Raw genomic sequence first — 20204 nt, forward strand, 5'->3', positions numbered from 1 at the left:
AGAGCCTTCAGAGGATGTTAACACCCTTAATTTTGGACTTGTCACATCCAGAACTATAAGAAAATTAATTCCTGTGATTTTAAGCCAACTGATTTGTAGTATTTTGTAAGAACAGCCCTAGGCAACTATGCCAGGTGGCTCAGTAGTAAAGAACCCAGCTGCCAACACAGGAGATGCCAGAGGCTCGAGCTCGATGCCTGGGTGGGAAGATCCCCTGGAGAAGGCGATGGCAACCCACTCCAGTATTCTTGCCTGGGGAACCCCACGGACAGAGAAGCCTGGGAGGCTAATGTCCATGGGGTCGCAAAGGGTTGGACGTGACTGAGCATGTGCGGACAAAGGCAACTATAGAGTACTTAACATAGCACCTTGTATATGGTCCATTCTCAGTAAATATTGAGTGAGTGAGAATGAATGACTGAGTGAGTGAGGAAGCAGTGAAATGGATTGGAAACAGAATCTGACAGGGCTTAGCCAACAGCTATGCCAGCCTCTTTGGCAACCACAGCTAATGTTTAATGGTCTCTCCCAATCCAGGCCCATCCATCCATCCACTGATTCATTATTTATCATTCATGCTTACTGAGTCCCTGACTTGGGCCAGATCTGAGGCGCTGGGTAGCAATCCCATTGTAACTAAAGCAAGGATATGGGAACTGGCCTTTTTCAGTCCCCACCTCCCCACGCACCTCTGTTTTGATCGATGACTCCCCAGAAGCCACCCAACCGTGCTCACACAATAAAAGGAGAGAAGAAAATTTAATAAGATTCTAAATTGCCTTCCCTTGAATTCAAATTGCTTCATATATTATGTTCATGATAACTACTGGAGTCTCTTATTTTTTTCCTCAAGCCCCACCCCCTTCCATTTCTTTCTAATACGAGACAAGTTCTTGTGTTAATGAATTCTAGATTTTCATTTAATAAATGTTGTGTGGGAAGCTTCATTATTTGCAACTTCATCCATCTAAAGCAGACACATAAATGCCCCCTCTCTAAGTACCTGGGATCAATAGAGCATGATTCTCACGTACTCTGGCCCCGCGCACTGCCACCAAGAAGAATTCAGTAATTGAAAAGACCTTATAAATCAATACAGCCAAATTGAAAACTCCAGGAGAACTCCACATCATTCACTGAGGCGCTTGTTAAGACTTCTCTTTACTTTTAGAGGGGAAAAAAAAGACACTGGGAAAAGGTTGATGAGGGCAGGGGGGCAAAAGAAAACATATTTCTGTTTAATCCTAATTGGCAAAGCTCGTGGAGCTTCTACTTAGCACATGGATCTCATTTAGTTTTGATTACTTGTCCTGATTAACTTTTTTGTCTTTGCCACTACTCAAATATACGGTTCCTCCATCCGGGCCACGTAGGAATGGTTTCTGAGTCTTTTCCAGGGAGGCACCGAGAAAAAGAATTCCTCTGTTTACCATTAAGCCGGCTATGTGCTCAACAAGGGCTTCCCCAGTGGCTCAACAGTAAAGAATCCGCCTGCAATGTAGTAGACCTGGGTTCGATATCTGGGTCAGGAAGATCTCCTGGAGGAGGGCACAGCAACCCAGTCCAGTATCTTTGCCTGGAGAATCCCATGGACAGAGGAATCCACGGGGTGGCAAAGAGTCAGACGACTAAAGCGACTGGGCATGCATGCGCCTACTCAACAAATGCTGTGGATTTCAGCTGAATTGCATAGAACTGAGTGACTGCTACCCCACAGTCTTTCAAGAGTGGGACTAAAGCAGAACCCCTCTCTCTCTGTCCCCCTACACACCTCCCTTGCCTGACAGTTCTCTACTACGGCTCCAAGAGTTGAACAAAATTTATCTTGAGTGTCCACAATGCAATTTGTTCTCTTTTCCCCCCCTCATCTTTGCTTCCTGATTGCAGTGAGAAAATCAGCTTTAATAGTTGTAAATTGCCCACCCTGCAGGGAGGGGAGTGACCTGTCAGTTGACAGTCGCGCCTGGATGTTTGGATGTTTCAAAGAAGCCTCAAAGGCAACCTGCACAAACCTAAATTGATCACCTGCATCCCTACTCCAGACCACCACATGCTTCCCTTGGTGGGTCCCCGTATCCATACATCCACAGAGCTGAACAGTTCCCCTGCCTCCGCTACACACCCAATAATGCACAGCCAAGCCCCCAGCTCCACTCTCCTTCGTGAGTGTTTCCATCCACCTCTCCTGCACCTCCTTGACGAACGCCTTCTGCCAGTTATAGGATCACCTCCACCCCATCTCCTGCCTCTGATCTTGGCCCCGTGCGCAGCCCAAGGGCTCTTCCCAAACTGAATAGCTGATTATGTCCCTTGCCTGTTTTCCAGTTCTTTGATGGCATTCCCTTTTTTAAAAATTATTTATTTATTTGTTTATTTTTGGCTGTGCTGGGTCTTTGTTGCTGCTCGGACTTTTCTCCAGCTGCAGCGAGCAGGAGCTCCTCTCCAGGTGCGGTGTGCAGGCTTCTAGTTTCAGTGGCTCCTCTTGCCGTGGGGCACGGGCTCTAGGTTGCGCGGGCTTCAGTCGCTGTGACTCACGGGCCCCGTAGCTGTGGTCCCTGGCCTCTAGGGCACAGGCTTCATAGCCGCGGCGCACGGGAGTAGTTGCTTGGCAGTATGTGGGATCTTCCCAGATCAGGGATGAAACCCGCGTCCTCTGCATTGGCAGGTGGATTCCCTACCACTGAGCCACCACGGAAGCTCTCCCTTGATTTTGATTAAGGACAAATTCTTTACACTTTATAAAGTAAAAAGACGTCTGGACCCTGACCATCTTTCCTACCTTGTGTTGTTTCATATCCCACCCTCCACACCACCGCAAGCTCTGTCTGTCTGTCTGTCTGTCTGTCTGTCTGTGTCTCTCTCTCTCTCTCACACACACACACACACCCTTGCTCATTGCCCGGCAGCTGCACTGGCCTGTTTCTCAGACATCTCCTTCCTCCTTCTTTGCACCTGCTGTTCCCTGGAAAGCCCTTCATGACATCCTTCTAACTTGCTAGGTCCTACTCTTCCTGGGGTCTCTATTTCATTGTCTTTCTTGGGGGACCCTCACCTGAATCTGAAACCATTCACCTCTGATTGAGACTTGAACCTACATGCTAGGACTCAAACACAATCTAAACCCAGATTGGAACTTGAGGGCTTCTCCGACGGCTCAGCAGGTAAAGAACCCACCGGCAGCGCAGGAGACCCAGGTTCGATCCCTGGGTCGGGAAGATCCCCTGGAGAAGGAAAGGGCAGCCCACTCCAGTATTCCTGCCTGGAAAACCCCATGGACAGAGGAGCCTGGTGGGCTACAATCCAAAGGGTCACAAAGAGTGGGACACAACTAAGCTTGTACACATGTTGTTCTGTGAGTTCTCTTAGGACAGATTGGGTTTCGAACCCACGATCTTTTTTTTTTAATGGTTGCTCTTTGTTGCTGCGTGTAGGCTTTCTCTAGTTGCAGAGAGTGGGGGCTACTCTCTAGTTGCGGTGTGCAGGCTTCTCACTGCAATGGCTTGTCTTGTGGAGCACGGGCTCCAGGGCTCTCACATTCAGGAGTTGCAGCTCACAGGCTCCAGGGTGCAGGCTCCGTAGTTGTGGGCGTGGGCTTAGTTACCCCAAGGCATGTGGGATCTTCCCAGACCAGGGATCGAACCGGTGTCCCCTGCATTGCAAGGTGGATTCTTAACCTCTGGACCACAAGGGAAGCCCAAACCCATGGTCTTTTAATTGGAATCACTCACCGGGTGTCTGGACTTGAGACTCAGGCTCTTTGTGTCTCAGCACAGAAGGAATTCAGCAAGAAGCAAAGTGATAAGCGAGAAATATATTAATATAGCACACTTGTGAGAGATGCAGGCAGGCAAGGGATCTCTGCCCCAAGGATTAAGTGGGCTACAATTTTATAATCAAAGGAAAGTGGGGGAGGGAGGGAAGACCACCTTCTTCAAGTAGACATCAGGCTTACATCACCAGCTCCTCCTTCATATGGGGCAGGAGAGTGTCTGACCCCATGAGGTAAAAGCAGAATTATCATAGTGCTTTTTCAAATCAGTAGAGGGGTGGTGACATTTTTCTTTCACCTGATGGTCTGGATCACATCTCATGCTTTTGTTTATGGCTTTATAGTTAAGCAAACCTGCTTCATTGAATGATGTTTCAGTAGCTTTCTTGAGCAATCATTAACCTACAGTGGTCTCCCGAAGTTTCCAAGGTTTCCCTTTCTAGCCATAATCCCCTACTGGAACGTCTACAACAACCTGTATGACTGTCCCATTTTATCCCTATCAGAGAGGGGGAGTGAAATCTTGTACTTTGCATCCTGTACAACAAAAGGGGGGGGGGGGAATACAGAAATAAGGAAGGAAAATGGTTTATTATCAATTGAAACCTTTCCCCTTCCAGTGCCATCTCCCATAATAATAAAGTAGATTTAGGGCCTAGTTTTAAATATTTGGAAGGCTTTCAGACATACGCCTCGCTTTGTCTTCTCTGCCCAGTCCTGAAGCCTGTATCTGCCTGGCCTGCAATCCATATAGCTTCCCTGTGGGGCTCCACAAGGAGCCCTAAACACAGAGAAGGTCTAGGCAGAATTTGCAGATGACACAGTTAGTGTGGCAGGACTTCCCCCTTGTGTCTTGTAAATCTTTGTTTCAGCTTTGTTTCCCTTTAAGGGCACATTCTCTCCCCTTCCAGACATGTTTTACATTAGCCACTGTACCCTTTAAGACTTTCTTAGTTGCAAGTGAAAGAAGCTAAGCAAAAGGTGGAATTTATTTTCACCCTTCAGTAAATGTTGGTTGTTGCTGCTGCCCCTGCTATTGTTATTAAAGGCGAGACTTGATTGGGTTTCAGGAACAGCTAGATACAGGAACTGGTAGCTGGATAAATGTCTTTATCTCTGTCCTTTGCTCCTTTCTACTTCTATTTCAGTGAGGTCTCTTTCACTTGTAAGTGAAACCCAAGTCACAACTTTAGCCAAAAAAAAAAATGGTGTGTGTGGCTGTGTGTGTGGGGGGGGGGGGGCTACTTATTATCTCATATAACTGTGACTTCAGATACTCCTTCATGTAGGTACAAAAACTATGTAAGTTACACACTCACCCTGGAAGCAGAGTGTGGAATCAGTTCTACCCAACCCACATGAACTAAGAGTGGGAAACAGGTGGTTCTTGCCAAAGCAAATCAGGGAGTTGTCACTGAAAGAGGAACAAGGGATCCTAGGTAAGAAGAAATAGCACTCCACTGACCACAGTTCAACTCTGTCCTCATTCTCCTCCTTTTCTCGCTCTCTCATCTCACTCTCTTGCTCTGAAAATTGGCTTCTTCAAGCACACTGATCTTTATGGTGGTGCACATGGCTGCCAACAGATCACAAATCCACTTGACCCGACTCTCAGCCTAAGCCTGAAAGTCTCAGTGAAGGGTCCTGTATCAGTCATCTACTGCTGCATAACAAGTTACCCCAAAACTGAGTGGCTTAATACAACAACTTCGCATGTATTACTTCACATAGTTTCTATGGGTTAGGGATCCAGGGGAAGCTTAACTGAGCGATGGTTGCTCAGGGTTTCTAATACACTGGAAATCATTTGCAGGTTTGACTGGGGCTGGAGAATCCATTTCCAAAATAGTCCACTCTAATGGTTGACAAGCCTGTGCTGGTTTTGTTGCAGTTCCTCACCACGCAGGCCTCTCTATGGGCTGCTTGGGTGTTGGTTTCCCTTGAAGAAGGTGATCCAAGACAGGGAACATCAGGCAGAAACTACCCTTTTTATGACCAGTCTCCAAAGTCACATACCATCATGCTACTAATTAAGCCACTAAGTCCAGCCCACGTTCAAGAGAAGGGGAATTCTTCAACTCTTGAAAGAATATCAAAGGACTTGTGGATATACATGTAAACAACCACAGAACTAATGGGTCCTTCTTGGGTTCATTTTTCCATCCAGTTTCATCAACTGTGATCAGAGACAGTCATGTCATAATATGACTGCTCCCTCTGTAATCTCGTGGAAATGGTGGGAAAGAAGTTTCTAGAAAGGAGAGCTGCAGAATTGGAAAAGAAAGGGCTGTTTTCCTCCAGTTCTAGAGAGAAATATTCCCAGGGAAGGATTCTGATGGCCTCAGCTTGCATTATGTGCCCCTCTCAAAAGCCATCAATCACAGTTGTCAAGGGGTAGGGATGGTGTCAAGAAAGGGTCCCAGATGGTCATGCATGATAGTGTCTATACTGCACAACTCTGGACAAGCCACTTCATCTATTTATATCTTAGTTTCAACATCTGCTAAATAGGGTTTCAACGCTTTCTGCATTGAGTTGTTATGACTATTAAATTAGGCAATATCTGTAAAGCACAATGTTTAGCTACATGAAAATCTATTAAGATCCTTACTGCTACAAATACACAAAACTCATCTCAAACTGGCATTTAAAAAAGAGTAATACATAATCGGAAAGTCTCAAGGCCCACTCTTCATTTCTAATCCTCTTGGTCCTTGGATGATGTCATCCACAAAAAGGCTTTCCTCATAATAGCAAAATAGCTTCAGTTGTTCCAGCTCTCATGTTCAAAACTCACACAGGCCACAAAGGAAGAATGCCTTCCTCCCAACATTACAAGCAAGAGCCTTGGCATTCACTTTGATTGGACTGAGGTCACATGCCCACCCCTGAACCAACCAGTGTCCAAGAAAATGAAATGAGCTAATTAGCTTCGGCCAATCAAAATCTACCTTCAGTGATTGGGGCTGGAGTCAGTCTCCCAGGAACACAAGAGAGGTAGATTGAAAATCAGGTCCTGTAGAAAAGAGGGAAGGAAAAAAAAGAAAAGAGGGAAGGAGAAAAGTATTGCTATAGGCCAAGGTCAACTGATCTGCCAGATCCAGTCCACTGCCTGCTTTTGTAAACAAAGTTTTATTGAAACAGACCAACAATCATTGACCTACATGTTGTCTGACTGCTTTTGTGTTACAACAGCAGGATTAAGCAATTGCCACAGAGCCTAAAATATTTGCAATCACCTGCAAAGCCTAAAATACTTAACTGTCAGACCCCTTATAGAAGAAAATTTGCAGACCCCTGCATATAAGCAAACAAACAATTACCATTGCAACAGTACTTAAATATTCCTTTAACTTCCCCCGCACCCCCGCCCCATCCCTTCTGTTTTGAGCAACATCATGGCCAGCCAGCAGAGCAGGCATCTGTAGGCAGGAGAATCCTCCCAGGGTCCATCAACGCACACCCCATTGCCAGTGACTAAACGCAGAAGCCTGTGAATTCAAATCAGGCGGAGGACTGGGTTGAGAAGAGCCTTCAGAGCCACTGGAGCGTGAGGGCTCTGACTCCTTTCATTACCCATCTCGGAACTTCGCCATTCGAAGATCAACAGCGCGCAGCCCGGATGGTGCTGGCAGCCCAGGAGCTGCGGGTTCTGATTTTTCCCCTGTGATAAATGGGGAGCAATCTCCAGGAGCTCTAGCCCAGAAGACAGCCCTAGTTAAATTACTTTATCGCCCAGCTGAGAGATGGCCAGCCTGCAGGAGATGTACTCGGGCAGCATGCTAACTAGAGTCAGTATCAGCGCCCAGGCGCTTCCTCGGAGCAACAGAACCCTCCCTCCTCCTGCCCCGCAAACAGCAGAAGAACTCCACCCTGGGATGGGCCTGGAGGAGCTACACTCCCAGGTCACTTGCACAGTAAAGAGGACTGGGGGTCTGCATAGTCAGTGCTCACTACATGCACACATCCTGCAAGATCACTGCCTTCAAGCTTGTCGAGTGGCAGAGAACTTGAACTTCATGGCATCCTTACAGACACCCAAAATGCAGGTCCATACAGCTTAGCAGAAAGCTCTAGAGCTGTGGCTAAGTACACAGATATCAGAGAGAAATAGGACAGGGTTTCAAAACCCAGCTCCTCAATTTACTACCCATCGTGGGCAAGTGTCTCTGGCTGGGATCCCACAGAAACTTATTCTGAGACAAGGGCTCAAGTGCAAGTAGCTGATTTGGAAGGTGACCTCTTGAAGCACCAGTCAGGGGCTGGGAAAGAGAAGGAACCAACGCAGGGTGAGTATCAAGGAAGCCATCAAGGGATCTTGTCCAGGGAGCAAATGGCAGCTCATCTAAGGAGCAAGAGGGCCAGGGAACTTATCCTATAGGTCTTTATTTGAGAGCTGTCCCCTGGGGGCCTTAATTCCCTGGCACTGCTGGTCTGTTGTGCCTGTGGTCGCTGGAGTCCTGTGAGAGCCTTCAGGCAAAGAGGTGCCCACGCTGGGGGTTGGAAGACCAGTCCAGGAACCCTGAAATGGTAAGACCCAAGGGGTAGGTGCAAAGGGGCACCAGCAACATTTGCTACAGCAAGCAACCTAACCTCTCTGAGACTCAGCTTCCTTACCTATAAAATGCAATAATATCTAAGAGCCTGGGGTTGCTTTGAGGGATAAAGACAATACCATAAGTTAAAATATTCAACACAGTGCCCAGCACTAGGAACCATTCAGTAAGTGATAGCTCTGTTTACAAGACCCAGCCTGCAAAATCAAATATACAATGAATGCTGTGCTTGTATTTTTAATCAACTCTGAGCCCCTTCCTGTAGAGTCAACAAGAAATTCAATCTCTGTATTTTGGGATGGTCCTTCCCTCTCTAAAGTTACGTTGGAATCTGAGAGGCTTAACACAGGGCTCAGGAAACAAAGGCCAGGCCTCTGGTCTCCAGTCCCCCACTGACCCTGACGGTCTGTCATCCAACCCTTACAGACCTGTTTAAGCTTGACTGTAGGAACCGAGAGCCCCCGTATCCAGGGTCCATCTTTCTTCAGGGAACCCCAGCCATTCCACACCTCCCCATCCTGGCCCCCAGTGGGGCTCCAGCCATCACCCCAGGATTCTGTGTAGGACCATGGCCCCTACAGAGCTCCAACCAACCCCTTCTGGTGTTGAGGAATCTCTCTCTTACTCTCTTCTGCCTTTTCCCCACACCTCAAAGTCACTCTTCTCCCTCCCCCTTTTTGAGACATCAGCCAAGAGTGGCCAACTGGAGGATGAACAGAATGGACCAAGTTTCCTCTCGGAGATAACAAATACCTTCTTGGAATGGGCTGCCAGCATCATCTGAGCTGCCTGTCCTTGACTTATAAATGGTGATGGGCTGTAATAGGAAGAGCATCAAAGCCCAGCATTCTCCTACAGCATTCCTGAAATCTCTCATCAACCCAGTCCTCTGCCTGAGGTGGATTCACAGACTTTTAAATATGTATTTATTTATTTGACTGTACCAGGGTCTTCAGTTGCAGCACGCAAGGCCTTTACTTGCAGCACAGGGCATCTAGTTCCCTGACCAGGGATTGAACCCAGGCCCCCTGCATTGGGAGCACAGAGTCTTAGCCACCGGACCACCAAGAAAGTCTCATCACGGACTTTGTATGTAGGTCACTGGCTGCAGAGTAGGTCTGACTCTCTCTGGGACAGTTCTGCCTGGACAGGGCTGCTCTTGCAGTTTGTCACAGTGTCTAACGAGACACAGGAGAGAGAGACGGAAACAAAGCATTCCTGAACACCAGTAGTAGCAGTGGTCACTTACGGGTGTGAGAGCTGGGCCGTGAAGAAGGCTGAGCACCAAAGAACTGATGCTTTCAAACTGTGGGGCTGGAGAAGACCCTTGAGAGTCCCCTGGACAGCAAGGAGATCAAACCAGTCCATCCTAAAGGAAATCAGTCCTGAATATTCATTGGAAGGACTGATGCTGAAGCTGAAGCTCCAATACTTTGGCCACTTGTTGAGAAGAACTGACTCATTGGAAAAGACCCTGATGTTAGAAAGATTGAGGGCAAGAGAAGGGGGTGGCAGAGGATGAGATGATTAGATAGCATCACTGACTCAATGGACATGAATTTAAGCAAACTCCAAGAGATAGCGTGGGTCAGAGGAGCCTGGCGTGCTGCAGTCCATGGAGCTGCAAAGAGTCAGACATGATTTAGCAACTGAATAACAACAAACAGTAGCAGACGTTGTCTGTCTGCCTGTCCATTCTCTTTCCCCCTTTCCTCATAGTATCCAACACAGAGGAGAATTTAAAAAATAACTTTCATGATTATTTTCCTGTGCAAAACAAAACACAAAGGAGTATCTCAAAGAATTATACTACCTCATAAAATTTTGTGCTAAATCCACTATCATCTCATACCAGACTCTACCACAAGTCAGTAGCAAGAGCTAGTGATCTAGCAGGAAAATGACAGAAGGAAAAGCCAAAACTATAAATTCTATTCATTCAGGATTTGGTTGTGTTTTTTTTCCCCTAAGAATTGGAAACAAGTTGATTTTTGTAGAGGGAAATGTCTGCTATTCAGTAAGAGCAGTCACATATGCCATTCTAAAGACACCACCCTGCTTTGAAACAGAGCTGTGTTATATCTCTGAAAGTGGCCAGATGCCTGGCCTCTCAAAACAAAGAAAACAATTTGTTTTCCCAAGAGAATGGGAGAGTGATCCAGGAAAATATCACCTTGCTTCATCTCCATCAAAAGTATCAAATGCATGGAAATTTAGTGCAGATAATTTGCATCTATTGGGGGCTTTCAGCATTTCAAAATGGTTTCACTTCAGTTACTACATTATGCAAGACTGCTAGTGTCAGAAACCCAACTCAAAGTCTCAAAGTGATTAAGCTTTAAGGAGAATTTACTGTCTGGTTTAACTTGGAAATTCAAGCGTGACTTGATCCAGGTTCTCACAAGATAGCACAAGACTTGGTTCTTTTCTGTTTGTTCCCTTAGGGAGGTATTTACCAGGGAAGAGGAGTTTCCCTGGTAGCTCAGTCAGTAAAGAATCTGCCTGCAGTGCAGGAGACCCGGGTTCAATCCCTGGATCGGGAAGATCCCCTGGAGAAGGGAATGGCAACCCACTCCAATATTCTTGCCTGGGAAGTCCTAGGGACAGAGGAGCCTGGTGGGCTACAGCCCATGGGGTCACAAGAGTCAGACATGACTTAGCGACAAAAGCACAACCACCTACCCCAGGGTAAATGACTGGCAGGAGCTCCTTGCTGTTTACCGTCCCACCAGCAAGGGGCCCAAGAAGAAAAAGAATGCCTTTGTATTAGTAACTCTCTTAGAAGTCCTGGAATTCACTCTGATTGGACCAGCTCTGTGGTCACATGCCTTACCTGAACCAATCATTGTCCTGGGGGATGCAATATGTGCTCTGATTGACCAGGCCTACCATAGTCTATCCAGGAACCTGGAATGAGGTTAATCCAAACCCCACTGATTAAGAGCAGAGATGGCTTCCCATGATAAATCAGAGTGATGTTTCCAGAAGAGAGGAAAGTTATGCCAGACAGGCAGTCATGACTGATCCCCCACAGGCTCCTGAGCTATCATCTGATTCTCAAGGGAATTGATGATTCCAAAAAATGATCACTTGAACTTTCTCAAACTCAAAGTCATGTACACTTATTGTAATAGTTAATGTTATAGAAAGAGAAACTGAGGTTCAGAAGGATCAAATAACACCCAAATTCTCAGCCTGTCTGACACCAAAGTGGGGCTCCTTAAACCACAGAGCAGATCTGCTTACTGCCTTTTCTTACAAAGACCATTTACAGGCCCAGGGGTCATTTTCAGGATTGTCCAAACTCTGCTACTGCATGTATAAGCCAATGGAACTAGTGGTCCTCACCCCTCTCTCCCACAACCCAGGGAAAGCAAATTTCAGGAGCCTGTTTACAGCCACACTGAGCCGGCAATTCTGTGTTGGGGCCAAAGCAGGAGCATCACCTGAGCACTTTGAAAAAAGGTGGACCCCTGAGCTCAGCCCCACACACACCTGTGAAATCAGGCTATGACATCCAGCCTCCAACGTGGTCCCCTGTGATCCCTGCCTCCCATGGATCCCTGGCGTTCACATCCTCGTGTGTCACCCCCTTCTACCTGGAATAGGCCTGACCTGTTATCTTAGTCACCCACAGCTGCTGTAACAAGAATACCATAGCAGACGTTCCGTCACTAAGTCGTGTCTGACTCTCTGCAACGTCATGGACTGCAGCACACCAGGCTCCGCTGTCCTCCACTGTCTCCCTGAGTTTGCCCAAATTCATGTCCATTGAGTCAGTGATGCTATCTAATCATCTCATCCTCTTCCATTCCCTCCTCCTCCTGCCCTCAATCTTTCCCAGAATCAGGGTCTTTTCCAATGAGTTGGCTCTTTGCATCAGGTGGCCAAAGTATTGGAGCTTCAGCTTCAGCATCAGTCCTTCCAATGAATATTCAGGGTTGATTTCCTTTAGGGTTGACCAGTTTGATCTCCTTGCAATCCAAGGAACTCTCAAGGGTCTTTTCCAGCACCACAGTTCAAAAGCATCAGCTCTTTGTATATAAACAACAAACATTTCTCACAGTTCCAGAGTTTGGGAAGTCGAAGATCAAGGCATCAGAGCTCACTTTTGGAGTCATAGATGACTGTCTTTTTGCTGTGTTGTCATCTGGCAGAAAAAAAGCAAGGGAGTCCTCTGGGGTCCCTTATGCAAGACACTGATTCCATCCACGAGGGCTCCACCCTCATGCCCTAATTATTTCCTGAAGCCCCCACTACTATTACCATCACACTGGGGATTAAGGTTTCAGCGTATGACCTTGGGTTGGGACACACACATTCAGTCCGTAACATCTGTGTAACCAGTAGGCTATTGTGGAAGTAATGGAGTGACTTCTGAGGCCAAGTCAGAAGAGACACTGCACCTTCTTCTGCCTTGCTCTCTCTTGGCGCACTTGTTCTGGGGGAAGTCAGCCGCGATGTCACAAGGAGCTTTCCGAGAGCCAGCTCAGACATGACAGCCGTGGGAGAGCCAGCTTGGAAATGGGTCCTCCAGCCCTAGCCAAGCTCTGACCTACACCTTGACCGCAGCCTCATGTGAGACCCCGAGCCAGGACCATCCAGCTCAGACACTCCCCAGTTCCTGACTCTCCAACTTTATGTGAGGCGAAGAGTCACTGTTGCTATATCAGTCATTAGTTTGGGTGTGACTTGTTACGCAGCAGCAGATGGCTGCTGCACAAGGGAAACCTGGGAATCTGCATTTATAAAGCCTCCTGGGGGAGTGAGATGCACACTCCAGTCATCTGGCCTTCAGTCCCCAAGTTCTGGGGAGAAGAAAACACACCCTGTCTTTCAAGGGCGAATAAGCACCCTGAGATCTGGAGCTGCCCAGCTCTCAAGTTTGGGTTTTTTTTCTCCCAACCTGCAAGGCTACATTCTGTTAACACACAGTTGCCTTTCAATCCTCTCTAGAGTATTTAAGATCTCTATCTGCATCTTCAACATTTGGCCTTTTAGCACCTCCCCGAGAACCACAGATAGGTAGTTTTCTCTTCTGCTCACCACCTGCTCACATCCAGAATTAAGAGACAGTCTTTCTCAAAGGTAAACTCCAGGCTCGTTCTCAGAAAGCAGAAAATGAATGTAATGTCTTGCATGAAGGCTTTCCCAGCTTTGATTTGTAAAAATGTGTGAGTTGACTCTACTCCAGGAACACTATTAAATATGCATTTATGTTTCATTAATTCAGCAATATTTACTGAGCACCTACTACATGCCAGACATTCCTGCAGGTGCTGAGGACATGGGGGGTGGGAAAAAAAGAAATCAAGACTATAAGAATCACACTCTGGTGCACATGTGCATAGAAAAAAGCCTTTAAAAGACTTTTTAAAGTGATAATGGTTACCCAGAGGATTGAGATAATGGCAGTTTTTTTTTTTTTTTACATTTTGTGTTGCTTATAATATTTGCATTTGGGGAAAAAAATAGATGGTTTGAAAGAAGGTAGTTGCGGGTGTATGCCCATGTGAAAAGAATCCATTACAGAAGAATATGCAGAGTCTGCTATTTGGAGTAAATATATACATTGTGTGTGTGTGTGTGTGTGTGTGTGTGCACGTGTGCATGTGTGTATGTGTTGCTAATGTAATTTTGGACTGGAGAAATAGAGGAATTTTATATTTAATTTTCTTTTTGCCCTTCTGTGTTTTCCAAGAGTTATGTGTTGAGCACACACAGTTCGTTATAAATAGTGAAGGGGGGATGTTATTTAACAACCAGTACTTGCTACCTAGCCCTAAGATCTTCTATCCCTTGGTTTATCAGAATCCCTGAAATTTCTCCAAGTCCCTCATATGATTCAACATTGTGTTCACGGAGGCTCCTGTTAGAACGCTTAGGAGAAACAGCATGCCGAGCTCTTGTCATCTGTGAAAACAAAACATGAACAAGGGACTCCAATACTGAGCTGTTGTTTGGGGGGAGGGAGGAGCCCTCCCCGGCTCGGGGAGACACGAACGCGTGGGGCAGGCGATGGGCGAAGTCTGGACCAGTGTGCAATCCCAGTGGCGAATGAGGGCTCTCTGTTCTGACAGTAGGAAGGAGGTGGCCAGATGAGAGATGGGAAGAGAGAAGCCGCCACCCATCCACACCCCTCCACCTACCCCACCAGCACAGCTAACAGTTATCCTGGGGACGATGTCAGAGCAAATGAACAGACTAATGAACAACCCCTTTGCCTGTCAGAGGCTTTGTCTGTAGTGAACAGCTCTGTCCAAGTGGCCGCAGCTCCATCTGGTAGTAACATCCCTGTCCCCATCACAGCCTCCAGAGCTGAACATCACAGCATCACCCATAACACTCATTCACCCATCACTCTCTCATTCTGGCAGCAGAATTGTCAACCCAGAGGAGGGAGAGGGGTCACAGGAGGAAACTCAGTGACCACTCACCTCCAGGCTGTCAGCTAGCCTTGACCTAGACCATCTGGAGCAGGGGCATGTTAACACGTTGGGTGGTGAGACTGTTTTATGTTCAATACAAACCTCCCACGAAGAGGTATTCATTAGGTACTGACTCCATCATCTGGGCTCCTGTTTTATTAGACTTTTAAAGACCATAGGAGAATGGAGATATACAGGTCTAGAAATTTCACTCATCCTCTTTCAATCATGCATCTAGTATCTTTTCCTAATACCAGGGACTGGTGTTCAGATGCAAAATTCCTTGTAGATTTAACAAGTTTGAGAACATCTTGAACTTTCGAGAACACACAGTTTTTTGAATTGTGAAAATAAACACATGCCTGTTGTAATGTGCTGGAAGTTTAAAGAAAGAGTCAATAATCTCCCCTACTCCATTCTTCAAGCCACTCCTGTGAAGTTACCAATGTTAACAGATTAGAGTTCCTTTCTCTGTGCCTGTTTTCCTTACGAAAAAGGGGATAATACTACATGTGATTCTCCAACTTGCCTTGTTTCACTCCATTTTGTTTTAAAGATATTCCCAGAGTGACACAGAGATTGACCTTGTCCTTTTTCATAGCTGCATAGCATTCCATAGTGTGAATGTGATGTTGTTTGTTGGACAGGTCCCAGACTGATGGGCAGTTAGGAGGTCTCCAGGTGAGGAGAAGATCCATTAAACATCCTTGGACGTAATCAGGATTTCATGAATGTTTAAAAAGAGGTTCCCCAGTTGGGACTGCTGAGTTCCAAGTGTGCACAACTCACAGTGACAGAGAGTTCCTTGATGCCCCAGCTCATGGGAACTTTCCCAGGGGCTCTGGTCAGTCACCCCTAGTTAGAGACCCAGGTTTCAGCCCTGGGCCAGGAAGATCCCTTGGAAAAGGGAATGACTACCCACTCTAGTATTCTTGCCTGGAGAATCCCACGGACAGAGGAGCCTGGCGGCTACAGTCCATGGGGTCACAAAGAATTGGACGTGACTGAGCAAGTAACACACACTGGTCAGTCACCCCTAGTTAGGGAATAAGATTACTCTTCTTTCCCCTCTCCTAGTGAGGTTCCTAAGCCCCCTGCCCTCTCTTTAGGGTGCCGGAGAATTACCAGAATAATCATGTGGCAGATTGTTCCCAAAAGATGGGTCAGAAAGTCAGCCTCCTCCCCCGACCCCAACCAGGGCTGTTCACTCAGCCGTGGCCCTCTCCTCCCTGGTCGTCATGCTGGAGCCCGCTGCCTCCCAGGCCCTTCTGCTCAGGACAGCCTTCAGAGCCATCCTCCCGGCCCTCTGCCCCGTGTCCTCATCCATCCCACACGTCAGTCCACTTTGCTGGCATCAGACAGAGGAGGAGAGGGCCTTCAGAACCACAGCGAGAGCGGGGAGGGAGGGGCGGGACCAGCCCACAGAGGGATGTGGGCTTCCTGCTGCCATCCTGCCCCACTGCTTTCCAAGCTCCCGAAGTTCACGGTGCCTGAACTCAAGTTATCCTCGCAGCCTCCCTCCGCCAGACATGATGGTCGTGCATATTTCACAAGGGAGACACAGGGACCAAGGCGAGACAGGGTCATGATTCAGCCAGCATCCCTTAACAAGTCAGTAGCGGAGACAGGGCGACCTCCCAGACCTCTGACATCACAGTCTCCATCGCAGCCCGTTCCTCCCGCCCTCCCGGGAGTCTGAGGCACGGCAATATTAACCGTGATAGAAAGGCTGATATTAAAACAGAACTGGGCCTAAATGAAGACAGACAGGTTCAAATCTATCACCCTTACGCCCCATCAAGTCAACTTGTCAGCAAGTCCTGCTGGCTGTTCCTTCAAGATGTACGGGGAATCCAGCTCTCCCTCTCTACTGAGGCTACCTGGGGCCCAGGCGTCACGATTTCTACAGCCGCCTCCTCCCTCTCTCCCAGCTTCCAGCCTGGCATCTCCCCCAGCCAGCCACTCCTTTTTGCAGGGCAGCCAGAGTCCTCTGTTTAAAATATAAATGGGATCACGTGTCTCTCCCCGGCTTGGAGCCTCCAGCGAATGACTTCTGCTCACACTTAAAATAAAACCCTCATTTCTCACCGTGGTCTGCAGGGCAGGACACAATCTGCCTGCCCTCCGGGCCTCTCCCCTGCAGTATTCCCCTCGCTCACCTGTGCTGCCTCCTGCTATTGGAAGGAAGCTCTCGCTGCCCAGCTCTCCGCACCCCACCCCAGGGCCTTTGCTTGCAGGCTCTTCTCTCTCTCTGGAATTCCCAACCTGCCCACCCCACCCGCCACCCTCCAGGTGTCTGCACAGTAGGCTCTTTCTCCCCTTCAGGTTGCAACTCAGATATCACCTCCTCCAAGAGGTCCTCCCTGATTCACATAAAATCCCTCCCTTCTTATCAGCTGGGTGACTCTCTTAAAGAACTCTTTACCACTTAAACCTTGTTTACCAGTCTATTCGTTGATAGTCTGTCTTCCCAGTGCACCGTTCAGATACTGCTGGGTCAAGGAGCAGGTCTATTTTATCCCAGCACCCAGTGCTTAGTAGGTGCTCCATAAACACCTGAGAAGAAAAGACAGAAAGACTGGGCCCTGGAGGGAGGAAGAGAGAGAAAGGCAGACCCCTGTGGGATCCACGTGGTAACATCCATTGTTGCTGTTGTTGTGTTCAGTCGCTCAGTCATGTCTGACTCTTTGTGACCCCATGGACTGCAGCACGCCAGGCTTCGCTGTCCTTCACTACCTCCTGGAGCTTGCTCAGACTCATGTCCATTGAGTCGGTGATGCCATCCCACCATCTCATCCTCTGTCGCCCCCTTCTCCTCCTGCCCTCAGTCTTTCCCAGCATCAGGGTCTTTTCCAGTGAGTTGGCTCCTAGCAATCAGGTGGCCTAAGTATTGGAGCTTCAGCTTCAGCATCAATTCTTCCAATGACTATTCAGGGGTGATTTCCTTTAGGATGGACATGCCTGTCACCAAACACCCAAGTAAGAGTCAGTTAAACAAATGGGCCAGAAGGCTCTGAAGCTGGTCCCACCCCTCCATCGACTGCACCCTAGGGGGTGTTGTTTGTCACTTGGCTTGGGGCCCCCTGGTGAGTCTGGTCCTGGCATATTTGGGTCAATCAAGATTTCTCCTAATGAAATGGATGGAGACTCAGCAGCCATTGTCTCTTGGAAGCTTCTAGCATCACTGTGAATGCCTCTCTCTCAACTGGGTTTGTGGCTCTTCCTTGACTCATGTTACATGGCATTAATGAGAAGAACAGCCAGCACTTATAGACTTCTGTCTCCCAGGGTCTGATCCTGTACTGAAATGCTTTAAACATGTCACATCTCCATGACCGCACTGTAGGAGATGGACCCTTTCATCCCCATTTTACAGATGGGGAAATTGAGGTTTCAGGTACTTCCTAACTAGTCCCAGGTCACAGAGCTGCTCAGTGGGTGAGTTGAGATTCAGACGCAGGCAGGCTGAGTACAGAGTCAGTGCTTTCACGCATACACGGGGTACGTCCTGGCACTGGGGAGGCCACAGGCTGAGTGACATCTCCAAGACTCCCAGCTGGTTTCTGCCTTAATTATCTTGACCCTGGAGCCTTGGGTCCTGGGGTCCACAGGTGACCATGTCACAGTGAACTGGGGTCCTGCTGTCCTGTGTCAGGAACCTCTTCCCTTTCCTCCACAAGGAGCAGGGACCCAGGTCCAACCAAGCATGGTTGATTCCTGCAAACCCCACTCGATCCCTCCAGCAAGGAGAAGGCAGTATTGATTCTGCAGGCTCCAGGGATGGTAAATTCACCCCTGTCAGGCAGGCTCTGCCAGGCAGGGGCACAAACAAAGCACTCCAGGACCTAAATCTAGTAAACCTGGGAGACGTGGCAGTGAGGATTGTTGCCAGGAGGGCGGGCCAGGGGCCGGGAGAGATTTATGGGATGCCCGCAAGAGAGAGATGGGGGTGGCTTAGCGCATTCTTCTGCCAACCCCAGATTTACACGCTCCAGACCTAGTTCCCTGCCCCCACGGGGCCTCCGGGACCTTTCAGCCTCTCCTCCTGGCCTTGGGACGATTCATCACACAGAGAGGAAGCCGAGTGTCATGTATCATTGTGGGTGTGAGTGTGCCTGCGTGTGCTCGAATATGTGTGTGATTTGTGTGTCTTTCTGTGTTGGCTTCAGTGTGTTTGTGTATCTCTGTGTATGCATGCATTCGAGTTTCTATCTGTGGCTCCATCTTTCAAATATATGTCAGTATCCCTTAATTTTTTTAGCAAGTTTTCTGGCCGTGCCATGTGACATGTGGAATCTTAGCTTCCCCAACCAGGGATTGAACCTGTGCCCCTTGCATTGGAAGCACAAAGTCTTAACTAATGGACAGCCAGGGAAGTCCTTGTATCCCTTGTATTCCCAATAGTAGCCTACTGGGAATTTGCTACAAGGTCCACATCCCCCTCCTCTAAGGAACATTGTGAAGCCTCATCTTTCCTTCCTTCTCCTCTGCTAACTTTAGCACAAATCTTGGAAGTGGTCTCTGGTTATATTTGGGGATAAATGAGAACCCATGATTGTGACATGCCCAGAAAAGGGGCTGGGTGGTCCCAAGCCCCTAGCTGGCGAATACCCTCCTCCTTCCTTCCTGCTAGTCAGTTCTTGTTTAGAGCAAAGATGTTTAGATCCTGCGAATATTGTCATTTTTTACAGCCCTTACAGCCCCTTGATTCTCTTTTCCCTGCTTGAATGACCTGGAAGCTACACAGTGAAATGGCAGCATTACAAAAATCAAAGCAGCCCAAGTCCTTGAACCGTTGCATGGAAGGCCACCACCCTGGAGGGCCAACAGACCCTCATCGGAATTTGGGGAGAAAAGATAAAACTTTGTTGCATGAAGCCCCTGCCCTTTCTGGGTTTGTTTGTTACTGTAGCCTTGATGAGCTTATCCTGACTAATACAACACCTAAATCATCTTATACATCCCTGCTGATAGACACAGAAACACTTTGGGATATACTGGGCTTGACTATTCCTGAGGTCCTGTTCATCTCTGAAACTTGAAGATCCTGACCTCTTCTGATGGCATGATCCTAATTCTTCCCCCAAATCACAACCTTGGAAATCTCTACAAAGATAAACTCTCATCTTGACATTGCCACCCAACCTCTGGAGTCTAAGGAGATAAGTCTAAAGATGCTGTCAGGCCCTCCAAGAATGGGAAAGTATGACTCCAGAAGTTTTTTTGGTTTTGTTTTTGCTCTTGCTGTAACTGTGAGGCTTCTATATTTACTGCCTCTGGATTAAGCCAGCTTCATGTCAGCCTGTGCTGGGTAACTGTTCCAAAAGGAACCGAACCCAAACCCCTTCTTCCCAGATACATTTCTGTGATCCCAAATCCTCCTGACTATGGAAACCACTTTGAAATTAATCACAGCAGAGCCCTGGAAGGACCCTTAGGCTTCAAGCAAGC

Source organism: Cervus elaphus, chromosome 5 (assembly GCF_910594005.1).
Source record: "Cervus elaphus chromosome 5, mCerEla1.1, whole genome shotgun sequence".
NCBI lineage: Eukaryota > Metazoa > Chordata > Mammalia > Artiodactyla > Cervidae > Cervus > Cervus elaphus.